The following is an 18,534-nucleotide window of genomic DNA, read 5'->3' on the forward strand; positions in this document are numbered from 1 at the left end:
TTAATAATTCAGAGTTCCCATTGTGGCGCAGTGGAAACAAATCCAACTAGGAACCATGAGGTGGTGGGTTCAATCCCTGGCCTCGCTCAGTGGGTTAAGGATCTGGTATTGCTGTGAGCTGGGGTGTAGGTCACAGACACAGCTTGGATCTGGCATTGCTGTGGCTGTGGTGTAGGCCGGCAGCTGTAGCTCAGATTAGACTCCTAGCCTGGGAACCTCCACATGCCACAGTGAAGCCCTGAAAAGCAAAAAAAAAAAAAAAAAAAAAAAAAAAAAAAAATTCAACATCATGCTTTTAGCGAACTATTTTCCACTTTATACTTCTTTTCTAATCAAAAAAGTTCACAAGGGACCAAACTTAAGTTTGGTCTCATATTTGGATAAACCCAAATGGTGTACTATGTACCCATACATTAAGCAAGAGTAATTAAGAGGTAGTAATTTCCTTACTTCCAAAGGTTTTGAAGTGTTCTTTTGTTTTCAGTTTGGTTTTATTCTGCTGTATTTTTTTTTTCCTGTGCTACAGTACTGCTTTAAATCTAGTTAGAAAGAACAGTAACCAGGAGCCCCAAGTGGTTTTTTAAAATGCCAATAAAGAGGACTATATCAATGTTCCTATCATGGATCAGCGGTAATGAACCCAACTAGTATTCATGAGGACATGGGTTCCATCTGTGGCCTCGCTCAGTGTGTCAAGGATCTGGTGTTGCTGTGAGCTGTGGTATAGGTCACAGATGCAGCTCAGATCCTGTTGCTGTGGCTATGCTATAGACCCACAGCTGCAGCTAAGTTTCGACCCCTAGCCTATGAACTTCCATATGCAACAGGTGTGGCTCTTAAAAAAAAATGAGGACTATATCTTTCAAGGAATGACTGTTTACTTCTCCTTTACCATCTAGAATCACATCTTCTCTTTCTCCTGGAAGGAGTACATGTAACAACCATTTTCCTATTTTTTGTATTTGATTCTTGAACATCTTGGGACCTTGTTGAACAGAGAGAAACTGCTCCTCCCAAGGTTAGTCAATTGTTAGAGACAGTAAAGCACATCTTTCCCATGCAAATCAAAACATTTTAAAATAGGACAAAGCTACTTTATGCCAGTGTTTTGGGACACACTGTGTTTATGTTTAAATTTTTGATAATTATGTATAGAAATGCATCTTCATTGGTTAATTGATGTTTTGAAAATATTTGGATGTCATATTGGTTTGGAGAGAATCATGATATATCTCTAAAATTAATGAATTTACTAAAATCAACTAAAAATGGATTGAAGATTTCAGCATAAGACCTGAAACCATAAAGCTTCTCAAGAAAAATATAGGAGAATATAGGAGATAAGTTTTTTTTTTTGCTTTTTAGGGCTGAACTTGAGGCACATGGAAGTTCCCAGGCTATGGGTCAAATCCAAGCTGCAGCTGCCACCCTATACCACAGCCACAGCAATGCCAGATCTGAGCTCTGTCTGTGACCTATGCCACAGTTCATGACAACTCCAGATCCTTAACCCACTGAGTGAGGCCAGGGGTCAAATGTGCATCCTTATGGATACTAGCTGAGTCATTACAGCTTAGCCACAATGGGAACTTCAGGAGCTAAACCTTTAACACTGGTCATGACAATGATTTTTTGGATTTAAAACCAAAAGCCAAGGCAACAAAAGAAAAAAAAAATCAACAAATTGGACTATATCAAACCAAAAGCTTTTGTACAGCAAAGGAAACCACTGACAAAATGAAAAAGCAATCTATGAACTGAGAGAAAATATATGTGAATCATATGTCTGATAAAGGGTTAATGTACAAAATATATTGAAAATTTCTACAAGAGTAAAACCAAACAATATGATTTAAAAATGGGCAGAGAAACTGAGTAGACATTTTTTTGCAAAGAAGACATACAAAAGTCCAACAAGTACATTAAAAGTTACTCATTTTATGAATCACAATGGAAATGCAAATCACAACAAGTCACTTCACACCTGTTAGAGTGGCTGTTATGAAGAAAACCGGAAAAAGAAAACAGTGTTAGTAAGGATGTGGCGAGAAGGGAACACTTGTGCCCTCTTGGTGGGAAGGTAAATTGGTGAAGCCATTATGAAAACAGTATGGAGTCTTCCAAAAAAATTAAAAATAGAACTACCATATAAGTACAAATTCCATTTCTGGGTATTTAACTGAGAGATAAGTCACTATCCTGAAAAGATACCTCATCCTCATATTCATAGCAGCATTATTTACGATAGCCAAACAGGGAGCAATGCACACACAAACAGAATATTTTCAGCCATAAAAAAGAACGAAATGCTGCCATTTGAGACAAGATGGATGGATTTTGTGGGGATGGATTTTGTGTGCATTATACTGAGTTAAAAAGGTCAGACAGAGAAAGATAAGTACTAGGTTCTTAAAAAAAAATCTCATAGATTTAGAGAATAGTTTGGTGGTTGCCAGAGGTGGGAAGTGGACACAAGGGGTAAATGTGCTCTAAGGATACAAACTTCTGGTTATAAGGTATATAAATCCTGGGGATATAAGGTACAGCACAGTGACTGTAGTTAACATACTATACTGCATATTTGAAAGTTACTAAGAGAGTAGATCTTAAAATTCTTATTACAAGGGAAAAAAATCACTATATGATGTGATGGATGTTAATTCAACTTACTTTGGTAGTTATTTTGCAATATATACATATATAAAATCATTTTATTTTATACATAAAAGTAATACAATATTATATGTCAATTATAGCTCATAAAAGTGGGGGTAAAAGGGCTAAGGTATTTATTTTTGAAAACTAGCCTGGGTTCTATGTTGTCTATTAAAACTTTATGAACCTACTCCTGAAGTACAAAACATATATCCATTTTATATAAAATGGATATAATACTTTCTTTATAAAATGGATATAATACTTTCTTGAAGAGGTAACCAATCTCTCTTAGACAGTAAAAAGTAGGTATGATTTTATTACTGTCAAGAAATGGATTATTCTTTAAATTCATGAAAACATTTTTCCTTCCCTCCCTCCTTCCTTCTTACTTGCCCTTAAGTCTTTCCTCCTTTCTTCCTTTCTCCATCATCCAGTCCTTCCCTATCTTCCTTCCTCTCTCTGTCCTATTTCTCCCTCTTTTCCCTCTCCTTTTGCTCCCTCCTTTTCATACTTTCTTCTCATTTTCTCTCTTTCTATCCCTTATTCAGTCAGATAGTTTTCCCATTAAGTGTTTCTCTGGTGCAACATACTGTTCCTGGTCATGAAAATATGTTGGTGAACAAAGTTTATCCCAGTGGAACTCACAGGCTTCTGGGGGTGGGGAATGGGGGTAAGAATTAGCAGGTAATTTAAAGATAGTTGGTCAATTATCAAAATAAGATCAAAGTGTTTAAGAACTTGTAACAGAGGACTTGATTTGGACTAGGGTTCAGAAAACTCTTTTCCCGAGGTCAAAATCATTTAACACATAGAGATATAATCATATACAGCTAAATTAATTTTATTGATTCTGAGATTAAATTTTCACATTAGATAACTTAATATGACTTTGAAATAGCCATTTCTGCAGAACATTAGACTGACTTAAGATTATTTTAAAGATGTATTCAAATTTTTAATTTATATTAAAATTAAGACTTTAGAAAACAACACTAATCATACTTTTCAGAACTATGATAATTTTATATCCATTTTTTCCTTCTGAAAATGTAAAATATCAAAAAATACTTAACTTACAAAATATATCTCTCACAAAAGCAGTCTTTTTAGAAATATGTCCTGTTGCATAGGTCAAAAATACTTTAAAAGTTGGCCTGGACATCAAAATCATCATGTGTAAAATAGTCCTCATTATGTTGTTGAGTGAGTCACAGATACTATTACAGTTGGAAAAACTGAAGGACAAGTGATTTTTTGGGGGCACAGCACAGAAGTCATATTTTCATCATATACTTGGCCTATTATTTCTATGTAATCAGTCCCATGGGGCGTTTGAATTGGTTTATCCAGTTGAAATGGCATTATCTGAAATGAATGTATTGAAGATATATTTCATAGTTTGTGGAATTTGAAAATGAAAGAAAATTTGTTTAATCTCATAGGAGAAAATCAGGATGTGACTTGAACCTACTGCATAGAGGGCATAGAGGACAAAAATATATTATTAGCTTCCAACCACTGATTTTATGGTCATTTTTTTTTTAAAAAATAATTTTTCTGTTTTCTTCTTTGGGCTTGATTATGTGTTAAAGTCACAATTGTTTAATTTTGCTGTTTGAACTGGAAGGGTAAGTAGTGTTGAAAGTGAAAAGAGTGGTTATTTAATGACAATATGAGGATTATGCAAATTTATCTGCAATTATTTTCTCCCTACAGTAATACAAAGAACACACAAATGAGTTTTTATAATTTAATACCAGAGAAACTAGTTGTAGGTAAGTATATTAGTTTACTATCGCTGTGTAACAAATGACCTCAAACTACTGGTGAGAATAGATACAAATTTATTCCTTTTGTTTGCTTGAGTTTGGAGTATGAGTACAGGCTTTCTCTGTCCACTGCTCAGTTGTCACTGTATGCAGATGACATGATACTATATATCAAAAACCCTAAGAACTCCACACAAAAACTGTTCCAACTGATCAATGAATTCAGCAAAGTAGAATACAACATTCAGACTGGTGGCATTTCTGTATACTAACAATGAAATATTAGTAAAAGAATATAAAAATACAATGCCTTTTAAAATCATACCCCCCAAAATTAAATACCTAGGAATTAACCTAACCAAGGAGGTGAAAGACTTATATGCTGAGAACTATAAAACATTATTCAAGGAAATTAAAGAGGATTGAAAGAAATGGAAAGATATCCCATGCCCTTGGATTGGAAGAATTAATATTCTAAAAAATGGCCATACAACCTAAAGCAATCTACGGATTCAATAAAATCCCTATCAAATTACCCATGACTTCTTTCACAGAACTAGAATAAACCAAAAATTTAAATGGAACCATAAAAGACCTAGAATTGCCAAAGCAATTCTGAAGAACAAAAACCAAGCTGGGGGCATAACTCTTCCAGACTTCAGACAATATTACAAAGCTACAATCATCAAGACAGTGTGGTACTAGTACCAAAACAGACATACAGACAAATGGAACAGAATAGTGAACACAGAAAGAAACCCAGACACCTATGGTGAATTAATCTTTGACAAAGAAGTCAAGAATATAAATGGGAAAAAGATAGTCTTTTCAGCAAGTGGTGCTGGAATAACTAGACAGCCACATGTAAATCAATAAAACTGGAACACACCCTCACACCATGCACCAAAAAAACCTCAAAATGGCTTAAAGACTTAGATGTAAGATGAGACAGCATCGAACTCCTAGAAGAGAATATAGGCAAAACATTCTCTGACATCAAGGTTTCACCAGAATGAAATCAAATTTGTCAGCCAGGGCTGTGATATCATCTAGGGCTTTAGGCTCTTTTCTAAGCTTACTGGCTATTAACGGAATTCAGTTCCTTGAAGCTCTAAGACTGAGACCCTCAACTCCTAGAAACTGCCCACTATTCCCTCTTGAGGTCCCCTCTACAACCTGGAAGTTTACTTATTCAAGATCAACAGGAAAAAGACTGCTGTTTTGAATCTCTTTGGTTGATGACCCATAGAATTTTAATTTTTCTTATTTTTAGTGGATTCTGATTAGGTGAGGCCCATTGGGGTAACCTCTAGAACATTCATTGTTTCTGCAAAATTCTCTCACTTTCTCCATGTTACCTTTTCGTAGGAGTAATATTTCATCATATTCATTGGGCCCACCCACAACTTAAGGGAAATGAATTATACTGAGCATGTACAGCAGGGGCCCAGAATCTAGGAGGCCAGGAGAGCATCCTGACTACCACAACAGCCTTCCCCAGGATAACTGCAACCTCTATCTTTTTCAACTTATGATATATAGAACTGTCAGGAGAAAATTGATACTATTCTAATTATACAACAAATGACATGTGTCTAAAAAAATGAATACAAAATAAAATTCTTAGCAAACTGTGTAATTACAGAAATATAAATTATACTAAGCACTTTTAATTTATTTTTTAAAAATTCAAACTGCACTGAAATATTACACACTTTATATTTTTGGTATAAAATACAAATACTATTTTTATGAAAAGGTATTTCTGTGTTCTATTAGGGCCTACTTTAGTCACATTATTAGTGAAATGAATTTTTGAATTAGGATTTTCAGTAAGATTGTTCCTATACTTTGCCTTCATTGTTGCATATTAGGAAAACTGTTTTACAATGGTAAACTTTCAGAATAGGGAGGAAGATGAAGGAAGATTGACATCACAGTGCCCTCGAATTGGGTGGTTCCCCAAATCATCAACCATTTCATCTTAGGTTGCTTACCTCCTACTTGTTGGAAAGCAGTGGATATAATTTTGTACCCTTTATTTGTAATATTCTGATTTCTGTGTATTTCTTTTGAGTGGTTTTAGAACCATGACTTTACATTTAAAATTTCTTACTGCCTTATATCAAAGTAAAATACATTTTTGCAAAATGAGCGTTAAATATATCAAAACAATAAAAACTTCATGAGTGTGTAAATTATACAAATAGAAACTAACAAAAATAATTCAACCAATGACATATATCATCTTGAGAATTAGAAATGCTCTCTGGCATCGATACACATGTAGAGCATTAGGGTTCCTATTTTATTCATGTGTTATGTTACATAGAACATGCAACTTTTTAGCGGCTCAGTCCTTGAAGAACTAAAAACAAGCTAAGTCTTTTAAAAAAGACTTTTCTTAAATATGTCTAATAATAATTTCAGAAAAAACTATTCCTGGCCTCTATTGTATTTTTACTTTTACATAGATTTATTTAGTTTTAGGGAATCCTAACATCCCTATGAAGTCAAATGCAGATTATTTGTGCTGTACCTGATCAAGTCTCGTTTTGCGGAGTCTTCCACAGGCCCATGACCCCACTGTGATAATATTTATTGAACTGTGTATGAACTTATTTTAGGCCATGATGCAGTCTTAGCACAAGCATTGGAATTAGACAGAATTTAAAGGCAATCACTATGGCTCAGATACTGTCCAACCAGTCATCTTGGCCTGTTATTTAATACAATTTCTTCATCTCTAAAGTCAGATACTAGAGAAATTATAAATGAAAAATGATTAGCATCACATCTGACACAAATTATGAGCTGAGGAATAGTAGTTAATACTGTTGTTACTAGAATACAGGCATCCTATATTTTCTGATAATCAAAAGTGAATTTTTGATACCAATTTTTGCTCTTGCTTTATGAAGCATTGAAAACAAATGTTAATAATACTTTAAGCCAAACTGTATAAGAACTCATGCTCTTGCAATAATGTATTACTGGTTAAATTAATTAAAGGACTATGTTTGACTCTCTCTTTATCAGTCACAAACTGATCATATTCTACATTGTTTCTGTGATTTGAGAAAAGGAGAATCACTTCAATGCTTTATGTTAAAAGTTGGGAGAAATCTTACATTGTGTTAACATGACTCACTTCCAGTTTAGGATCATTATATTTTGGTAGTATTTGTGTTTTTCCCTAAAGTTTGAGGGGGAAAAAAAAAACCCCAAACAAACAAAATGCAGTACATGTAACTGAAGATTTGAGACAAATTAGAGAAAAATCACTTCAAATTAAAAAAAAAAATCCCTCTATTCAGGACAGAGATTATTTAAATTTTGCCAGATTTTACCTCCAGGGGATATTGGTGACATTCTCAGTCTGCCATGGTTCATCAGAACATGGTGCGTCTTTAGCAAAGACAGATGTCTGCTTGACCTTCTGCACTAAGTGCTCATACCGGCTTTGCACATCTCCTGCCAAGCACTTGATGTTCACACAGAAGTCAATGATCACTGCCACTTCTGTGCCAAAATTTCCTTTATGCAAAAACATTTACAGCTAGAGCTTCTGAAATCAATATACTATGTTCCGATCATCACTGTAGCTAACTATTCTACATTACTAAGTGAAACAATTTTTCCAAAAAATACTGCTCCTTCACGCCTTGAGACCGCTCATGTCCCACCAAAAGAAACAAATATATTACTAAGATAATGCTCAGAAAGTGGGCTGATTGATTCATTGACTCAGTCAATACATTTTCACTGAGAGCCTACTCTATTTACAGCATTTGAAGAAAACTGGGAAACATGCTTTTTGCCTTTGAGAAACTTAAAATTCTGTTCAGAAATTTAAAATCTAGTGTCTATAGAAAACACTAATTCAAAAATCAATGCCCGCCATCCAAATTATTTGTCTTTCCTTCTTTTTTTTTTGTTGTTATTTAAATTGCATTCCTGTTCCTTCACTCCTCAGGCTTTATTTTTAGTTTTTCTAGTTATATGACCTTAGTTCATTAACCTATTTAAGCTTCAGTTTCCTTGTGTGTAAAACAAATATAAATGTCTTTTACTCAAAAGTTTTTCTGAGGAAAAACATGATGATTGTAAGAACATCACTGTCTGGTAGAGGAAAAAAGCTAAATAAGCACCAGGAATGAGAATCATAATTATGGTTGACTGAATAATAATAATCACAACAGTAATAAAAGTATAATAATAGTTTTTTGTTAGCTGTTCATGATTGAATTTCTTTGTTTTAATAGAATTTCATTGTAATTCATTTCATTTCAGAACAAACATCACATATAATTATAGTCTCAAAATAACAGAATCTTGGCCTTTGATTGAAAATAGGAGATCAAATACTGCAGTACTATTAGTCTCACAGATGAAGATACTGAAGTCTGGGAAGGCCATGAAACTTGCTTATTAGGGATGTGGGCCTGGCTTTCTGCATGACTCAGAATTACAATTATAACTTGACAATTACTGAACACTTACTAGATCTAAGTAGTGCACTAAAGGTACCGACATTATTTCATTTAATTTTCACAGCAATCTTGTCATGTCTGTATATAGCTGCTACTATCTCTATTTCTATCCATGTGAAAACAGATTTCTCTGTTCTGGGTAGCAGAGTTGGATATGAACATAGTTAATATAATTCCAGAAGCCAAATGTATAACCTTTTTGCCATGTGTATGAAATTGTATATATGTCTGTCTCTGTGCGTGTTTAATTAGACAAATGGAATATACAAGTTAAAAACAAAAATATGGTGATTTTTAAAGATTTTCATTGTTCACCCACTTCCTGAGGCTTAAAGGGTATATTTAACTCTTAAAAATCTTTTAGTGTTCATTTGCAATGATGGTTCAGAATACGACAGATTAGATGATTTAGGGGAGGGAATTCAGAAATGTTCCGTGTTCAGCTAACCTTCAAGTTAATGCCTTCAATACAAGAAGAAAAATCAAACTGACCTGAATAAGTAAATCCAGGATAGTGTCTAGTAGGAAGATGTTCATGTTCTTTAACTAAAATAAAAGGAAGAAAAAAAGCAAAACAAAAAAAAAAAAACAGAAAATGGTGCAAACCAGGAACTGGAAAAGAGTTTTTTTTTTCTATAAAAAAGTTATATTTAAATATAATATTTTAACACAAGTTGAATATGGTATAGTAACATTTTTACAAGGATGTAATATATAAGTTCAGTGTTAAACAGTCCACAATCTATAGTCTACATAAATCAATCACTAATAGCATCCAAAAAAAAAAAACACATTGTAAATACAATTTTAGAAAACGCTACACATCTATGTATAGCAGTTAATGGTACTAAATCTCTACAGTTTCAAATATATCATTACATCCATTATACCATCACATAATATGTATTCATTATTTGAAAATATTATTAATGCCAATTGAACCCCTTAGTATGAATTAGAGGCAGTTTTGATTGTATCAGATCACTGCAATTTTCACCTATTTAATCCTGAAATGGATACAAGATGGACATGAATACATACAAGAACTGAATGTGGAAAACATGGCTGTTTCTATCAATGTTGTTGAACTGAGTAGCTATTTGGAAACAGTGATGGTGGATACAAATCTATCTGCTACCTTATGTAACATGTCAATAATTTAAATGTAATGAACCCAGAAATGTCCAACAAGAAAGAACTGGATGAGTACTTCATAAACCCAGAATATAGAAGGATGTTCTAAACAATGATACCACACGAAAATCTCAAGACAATCGTTTTATCTAGTGATTAATAAATTTGACTAAAATAGAGACACACATGCTAAACATACAAATGACAGAGATTATACTATAAGCAAAGTCAAAAACCAAAAACTGGTAAAAATTTGCAATTCATATTATATAAGAAAGCCTAATTTTTCTAAAACATATTTAGTTAAGTTTGGATTTCTCAATCTAAGATCATATAATAAGTAAAGTCAAAAAACAAAATCAAACTGGTAAAAATTTGCAATTCATGCTTATATACAAAGGGGAAATTTTTCCTAATAGATGTTTAGGTAAAATTGAATTTCCCAATACAAATTTACAAACTATTAAGAAAGAGACATACCATGGATTTAAACAGAGAATTCACTGACAAAGTAACACCAATATCTCTAAAGCATGTTATAGATGTTCAAACTCACCCAAGAGAAAGGCACATTAAAATTTCGCTTTAGACTAATTTTCTAATCTACCTGACTTGCAAATATTTTGCTATTTCTTTTTATTTGCTGAAAATCTAAATTTACAAGGACTTAGTCATGGTGGCATCATCAGTAGGGTGGTTGTGGTATGGAGATACACGATGCTGATCTTAATCTCCTTCTCTGGATTGGTCACTAGAGAGTAAAGTTTCTATTGCAATCATTTTGACCCCTGTAACCTTAGCATAGCACATGCAATGTATAAGGTACTTAAAAATGTGAACATTGAAAAACCACAGCGGTGGCAATTTTTATGACAGAACATGGTAAAGGGCCATGATGCCCACAGAGGTGCCTTGTTGAGGGGTCCAGGATGTCATTAAATCTGCTCTGTTTTCTCAGTAGAAATTATAGAGTGGGTGGCGTACAGAGATAAGACAGTGGCAGCAAAGAGATTACAGATGCACACGTTCAAATGTCAGTATCATTTGACATATTCTCATCAACTAGAAGGGACCTCGAGTTGAACTATTTAAATTATAGGGGTGAGTAGCATTGTTGGATAATATCTGAGATGTAGCCAATAAGAAACAATTGGAGGAGAAAAATAAAATAATCAAAGACAATTAGAATAATCTCTTGAAAATGTGATGACATGCTTTCACCAATATTAAGAATAACAGCTGCCATTATGACTTTTTTATCTGTTAGATCATGTATTCCCTAATGTCTAAACAGAGTGAAGATTTGAATTCCTGCCAAAATATAAAAGATTTCTTTAAAGGACAGTTCACTCCGTATAAAGAAAATCTGTTGCCCTTTTCTAATTTAAAAACAAGTATTTTTCATATATGCTTTTTAAACATTGCAAAGTAGAATTTTTGGGGGGAAAGGGTAATTCCCGGTTCTGTTGTATACTCTAGGATTCTGTATGCTCCAAAGACTGCAAATTATTTTCCCTGTTAAAGTCTTTAGAACTTGGTTAACTGTCACCTTAATGTCCATAGCTCTTCTTTAGGTCACTGAAGTTCTCTTGTAAAAGTGTATATAGGACTGAGTAGATTTCAAGTTTAGGATGTGACAATCCATATTTACCAGGCAGAAGTAGTCTTTCAGAAACTTATAGAGCTGCCAATATTTTAAAATATTTTCTTAAAATTTGGGGGAAGCTATATATACCACATTGCTTTCTAAGATCTGGTTTTCCATGTCTCTAGAGGGAAAAAATAGATAGAAATATAAGTAGAGAAAGAAAGAGGTGGAGGTTGCCCTCTCTTTCCCAATATGTATATACAGAATGGGATCACTGATGCCTGCTAATTTACAACTGAGTTTTGAGCAAACATGTTCTAAAACCTATCTGAGTATTCATCACATCTTCCTCTTCTGCCATTTTTCTGTAAACTGCCCTTGTGTTATTTCCTTTAAGAAAGGCACAACCCACTCCTTCCATACTCCAGGAAAAAGGAGGCTAGAGAGTGATGGTTACCTGAAGCTGACTGGAATTTTTTTTTTTTTTTCTTTTTAAGGCCGCACCTGTGGCATATGGAAGTTCTCAGGCTAGGGGTCCAATCAAAACTGCAGCAGCAGGCCTACACTGCAGCCACAGCAGCTCCAGATTCGAGCCATATCTGTGACCTACTCTGCAGCTTCAGCAAAGCTGGATCCTTAACCTACTAAAATGAGGATAAGAATGGAACCTGCATCATGGGGACTATGTTGAGTTCTTAACCCACTGAGTCACATTGGGAACTCCTAGAATTCTTTCTAACCAAAGCACTTGTTTGGCATCAAACTAAAGCACTCAAAATCTTTTTTGCATAGGTTACTTATCTAAGGGTGCTGCCTTGAGGATGGCTGAAAAAAATTTTCAGTTGCCCATTTTGTTCAACAGCTAGGAGAGAGTGGGTTTCTTTTCTGGGGGCTGATGAGGTGTTTTCCTCTGCCTTGCCATGTTTCTGTATTGATGGTAAGCTTCATACTTTGAAATCATTTCCATGGGTTTCTTGCCTGGGATCTTTGCAAATTGTCTCTCAGGACTGACAGGAAGTTGTTATATGTTGTTGAAGGATAGTTTGTAGTTAGAACCACTTCACTGAACTTAAATTATAGTATTCGGAGTTCTTTCTTGCCATATGGAGCAGTGTTGTAAAATATTTTGATGTATATCACTGGATGTACATCATTTCAGAAAGTGATCTACCCCTTCTGTTTGTGTTTAAAATATTGAGAGGAACATCTCTCATTTCCTTCTATGTTGCTATACATCCTTTTAGATTTTTATTCTCACATGTATCTTAATGTATACATTTTACATGCATGCTTCCTGTACATATCCATCCATATATATATATATGTATATACATACATGGGTATATACATATATGTAACAAGAAAAAAAACTTCAGAAAATAGGTAAAACAAATATGACACATGAATTCACTGATTTAAAACATATATTGAATACAAAACATGTCAAAATCCAAACTTCGGAACAAGATACTAAAAAAAAAAGAACCTGAAAAACCATAGTATTTCTCTTCTTTTAACCCCCAAAGAATTGAGGAACCACTGCTGTGTTCAGAGTACTTTTCCTTCTTTCGAAAAAGCTTTATAAAAGGCCAAGACACAAAGATGAAAACTCTTTGATTCTATGTAAATGGTTGTCCTGTGGGGAGCAAAGTCTTCTCCAGACACAAAGCCCCAGAAATCTGTCCTCATTAGAAAACACCTAGGGACGAGCTCCAGAGAAGCAAAGCTTCTGAAGCCTGCTAGAATCTCCTTGAAGTAGAAGAAATGTTTCTCTTCTGAATCACCTTAGAATTTTTAGTTCTCATTTTTTTTCCTTCAACTTCCATAATTTTTGTGCTATTAGCTACTTTAAGAACATGTTTAGGATTAAGACATTAGAGACATTAAAATCTTTTCTTTAGTAGGTCTTATAAACTGTATCTATTTAAATTTCTGTCATTCGAAATGTTTTGAGAACCATACATCTTGATGTAACTACCAGAAGTCTGTTCTGGAATAGATAGATTAAAAATAAAGCAACACGGTGAAAGATAAAATGTAAGAAGAGATGAATGAATTATGAGTCCAAAAAGAAAGAGAAAAGCAGAACTGAAAGATTATAAGCTGGTTATTTTAGGAAAAGTAATGAAATATATCACAAGAAATATATTTCAGAAATCAAAAATTACAATATATAATTAGAAATATCAAAAGGAATACAGCAAGAAATGTAAAGATTTTTTTTTAAAAAGAGATTATTACATATTAAGATTTAATTCCTAGGACTTCTAAGACTTGTTATCTTGCTTTGTATTGATCCTAGATCAAAAACCACACATATGAACTGAATAGGAGGAGGGAGTACCAGAGCTGCTGCAGGAGATTCACCAGAGAGGTAAGTACAGACCAACACACTGGTGATGTCCCTGCCAAGGGAAGATGATGCCAACCTAATGCTCTGATGGGTATGACGCATCAAGTGGGAAATAAAGGTGCTCTCTTGGGTATATATTTTGGTGGGGGAAAGGTGGACAATTAGAATGGGATTCCAGTGCAGTGGGATAAGCAATACCTTGGTGATGAGTGGGGTATAGGAGAGGAAGCCCAGTACATGGAATGATCAGAATGGACCTTCTCTCAGTTTCCGTGTGATGATGATGTAGGAACCAGGGAAAGATGAGAGATGAGACCTGACGAGGTAATCAAAGCCTCAAAAATGAATCACCACCACAAAAATCATCACCTCTATCTTTCTTTTTCTCTTGAAGCAATCATTTGGGGTGTCCTTAATCTTACAGCATGATATGGGCTGTGACAACACTCACCCCAGTTCCTCTGTGGTAGAGCTAAGACTTAAACCTATATAACTTCACTCCACATTCCACACTTGAAATCACCATGTTGTGATGTCTCTTTAAAATGACATGTGAGACTACTGAGTCAATATCTAGAATAATTTGTGGAACTGGCATTCACTATCCAGTATCTTTAATCCTTACAGTGCATATTTGAGTACAGAGTATAATATGGCAGAACCATAGCACCTAGAACAAGGCCTAGACCATATTACTGTTAAATAAACATTTGTTACATGAATAAATCTATCATTTAAAAAGAATTACACAATGTATAGCTGTCAAAATAGTTGATTATCATGATTTATTATTTGATTTTTTACACAGATGTTAAAAAACTCAAGAAAATGAAGATAGCAAAAGTGAGAGCTCTAACTTTCTCATCTCTAGCTTATGCAATTCTCTTTTCCCACTTAATTTCTCTCAACCCTTTAAACTACAAGTCTGAGTTCTTTTTTTATGGGTTAATTAGTGTTCACTACTTGAATATTCCTAGATCCTTATTTACTCAGTAACTTTCCATATTTTTTTAGAGACATAAGAATCAGAATGCCTAGGTTTAAATCTTTACTATTGAGAACCGGGTATTAATCAGACTAGTGACAGACCAGCACACTCATGGGAAAATTTACTGGAAGGCAAGATGCTATACATATGAAAAGTAGATATTGCGGTAAGGCATATTTCAGTGGGTCTCTTATTTCCACATATTTCATAAGCAGAGAGTAAGTGTCCTTATATTCCACACTACCTTTTCAGTGATGCTTGTTTATAGTGAACAGTCTTGGAATATAGACTGTCTCCCTCTGGAAATGAGTAAAGAAAGGAAAAGAAAGTCGTCAGTAAAATAAAAACAAAGTCCCTCTCCAGAGGATAGCAGGGAACCTTATTGCCTTTTATAAAACATCAGATTATCTAGGTTAGGGTTTCCTCGGTGGTAACACAGACCCACTGTGGGCAGAGAATCCATCTGGATCCCTCTGTGTTCTGGACATGGGACTTAGGGGCAAAGGAACTGACATAAACATTAAACTGATGCTATTTTCTGTGCAATAAATAACAAAGACTTTTGTCTCTGATCTAGACTTGATGTCTTTTGCCACCATCTATAAAACTGTGCAGACTAACCCGTTAGTTTGTAAACAAGGTAAATTTTAGAGCCTTCACAGTTATTCACAGACCCCTCACTAAAGTAATTAAACCTTGCCACTTCTCAGTATTTTAATTTGCAAAATCAAAAGGAATGTAGGAATAATCCTACTCGAGATTGCTGAGAGGATTAAATTAAATGATACCTTTAAACTGTCTAATGTAGCTCACCATATAGTTATACTCAATAAAGAGTAACTAGTATTATCTAATACTTATATGTTATGAAGCAACAGTACTTTAAATTAGGAACACATAATTGACAACAATCTTTTCCTATCAAAACAGAAAAGACAACTCCCTTTTTGGCCCACAATTTTTGTTTTTGGAAAACTCTGCTAAGTTCTTTAAATTTCTCCATAGACACTTTCTCTATGCTGCCTCAGATTTTCCTATTTATTTAACACAGCTTAATAAACATTTATTGAACAGCATTGGGAATACCCAGTTATAGAATTTATGACACTCAGTAGAGCAGATAGCAAACTGTTTACACTTATGTGACCTCCCTTAAATCAATTTTTTAATAATTATATTGAAAAAGTCAAAGCAAAACAAAACATTTTTTCACCCGTGGAAAGTACAGGAACCAAGTGCATCTTTAACTGCACATACATATTCAATAGTGATTTGAAATCAGAATGTCCTTATGCCTCCCCAGCCTATGGGTCCACTCAGGTCACACTAATATCAATTTCCAAATATGGCTGGCTTATTTTTCGCCTGATTTGAGGAAATCAATGTCTGCTTCAAAATCCCTCCCAGTTGTTTCTGGGAATCTCTGGAATGCATCTAAGAGCAATGAGAAAGAAATCTGCTCTAGTTCTGTGTGTCTTTTTTCTTTTTTTTTTTTTCCTTCAGAGCTGCTCTGCTGCTGGGCATGCCAATGGCTGGTGTTGGTCACTGACATTCTTTCAGTGGCAATACCTCTCCTCTCATGACAGACATGCTCACCCCTGAGGTACCAAAGCTGTGCAGATGCCTGGAACAGAGAGTGGGGCTGTTTTGAAATTGTACATGCTAGACATGCTATGTACTAAAGCTGCTACAACCATAGGAGGAAACAATAACAAGGCCTCAAAGGAAGAAGTGTGTTATAGTCAAAGGTCTCAGAGAAGGGAGTCAATGCATGCCTCCCAGGGCCACAGATAAAGACACTAGCATAGGTCAGGAGGCAGCAGGGGAGGGGCAAGGGCAAGTTAGGGCATGGATTTTATTGAGGTTTCTACAGGAGGAGTGAGGCAAGGCATGGTAAACAGTTTAGGATTGACTAATTTGAATAATTCCAGCTGGCTTGAGCTACAAATGGTTTCTAGTTGTCTGGGACCAGGCCCTGGGAGATGAAGACAGAGGGATATTGCTTCCTGGATATGCCTGCTGCATGGGCTGGGGAGAAGACATATGGCTCTAGATTGACTAATTTGTTTATCAGAGGCACGTTCCCCACTGGGCCCTTCACTACCTAAGAATTGTCTAGACAGGAGGGATAGTCTTTTCCTGGCCAAGGTTATATTTTTGTTTTTAAGATTTCAAAACATCATAATATATACAAAATTTAAAAATACACACAATGTAGGGATACAAGGACCACTTCTCAACTCTAGATTATATATGTCAGCATAAGGGCTCAGAATCAGCACTGTTCGTGTCAAAACGTCAAAATGTCTGTTCTGAAAACAATTGTTTTACCTTCTTCCCTTCTACTTTCTCCCTGTAGTGGGCCACATTTAGTCCCTGGAGTCTGGTGAAATGAAAGCATTCTATTATCTATCATTTTTCTTCTTCTGTGACATATTTCCCACATCGCAAAATTTTGAAAGCTTTATTCCCAACATCTATGTCATCTCAAGCAATAGATATAGCTATTTAGAGCACAGCAGTTTCTCAGAATGAATTCTAATTCTATTAATTAGTCACTAAGTTTGAGGTATAGAGGATCACCTTCCTTTTAGATTATTAACTTATAGCTTAAGAACCCATCAGTTCTTTTTCCAGAACCTTATGAATTGTCAAGTATCCTAATGACTCAAGTAATTTGCAGGTGGTCAGTTTAACTCCAACAGATAAACAAAAAAAGACCTGAAATCTCATTAGCCCACTCTTGATATTATTTGGATGCCAGAGTGTACCTTAAAGATGATAAATTTTATTGGAATTATGTATTAAAATATAAATTTAAAATTAAAATTGACTAGATTCATAAACTAGATTTATGAATTCCCAATGATAATAAATGTAATATGGATTTTAAAAACTAAAGTAAATACTAGTGGTCTTTTTACTGTACCTGAACATTACTTACTGTGAAAAATATATACCTGGTCAAATATTCTAAGATTAATCTCATATAGTTTGGCAAGTTGATGAAAAGAAACCTGTTTTCAGAAATCTACTTTTTGGGAATTTCCTCTCTAGATTTGATAATCAAAACTTAGTGATATACATTATTTAAGAGACTTTTAATAGTTAACAGGTAGTAATTTCTTAATGTAAATAAAATACTTTTAAATAATAGCTTGGGAGTTTTTTGTTTTTTTTTTTAGTGTGTCTGTGTAAAAGGACTTGAAGTAAGTCCTGAAGATATATTTTCTGAGGTTGCAGGAAATGCTAATTATATTTTTTTCCCTCATTGCATCTCACAGTGTTTTATCCCTTTTTATTATTTATATACTTTCAGACTTGACTAACATTAGAAAATAAAGGATTATTAAGTGGTAGTGCCTTTGTAGTAATTTGGAACTTGGGAATTGACTTGGGAATAATTTCTGCCATGACAATGATTTGTGTTCTCAGACTCAACTGTATCTCTCACACCCAGGGGCTATATCACTTTTCAGCAAAGGATCTGTATTGACCTTTACTCTGTTAGGTCCATTATGGATACAAAATTGAACAGTTCAAATAAAAAA

At 34.4% G+C, this 18,534-nt stretch overlaps 1 long non-coding RNA gene across 2 annotated transcripts in view; it reads left to right on the forward strand.

Annotated features, from left to right (window-relative positions):
- Positions 1-18,139, forward strand: part of LOC146405625 (uncharacterized) — a 99,813-nt gene extending 81,674 nt beyond the window's left edge. The window contains exon 5 of one of the 2 annotated variants that reach the window (XR_014838220.1): positions 13,945-18,139. This is a non-coding gene — a long non-coding RNA (uncharacterized LOC146405625). Of the gene's footprint in view, positions 1-899; positions 1,964-13,944 lie in introns of those variants that run through there. The other variant, XR_014838219.1, reaches the window with a different exon arrangement.
- The last annotated feature ends 395 nt before the right edge of the window (positions 18,140-18,534 follow it).

The sequence above is a fragment of the Sus scrofa genome, chromosome 2 (assembly GCF_054392235.1).
Source record: "Sus scrofa isolate SSC_HxYL_T2T_F1_AM1 chromosome 2, Sscrofa_HxYL_maternal_Yorkshire_Landrace_v2.0, whole genome shotgun sequence".
Lineage (NCBI taxonomy): Eukaryota > Metazoa > Chordata > Mammalia > Artiodactyla > Suidae > Sus > Sus scrofa.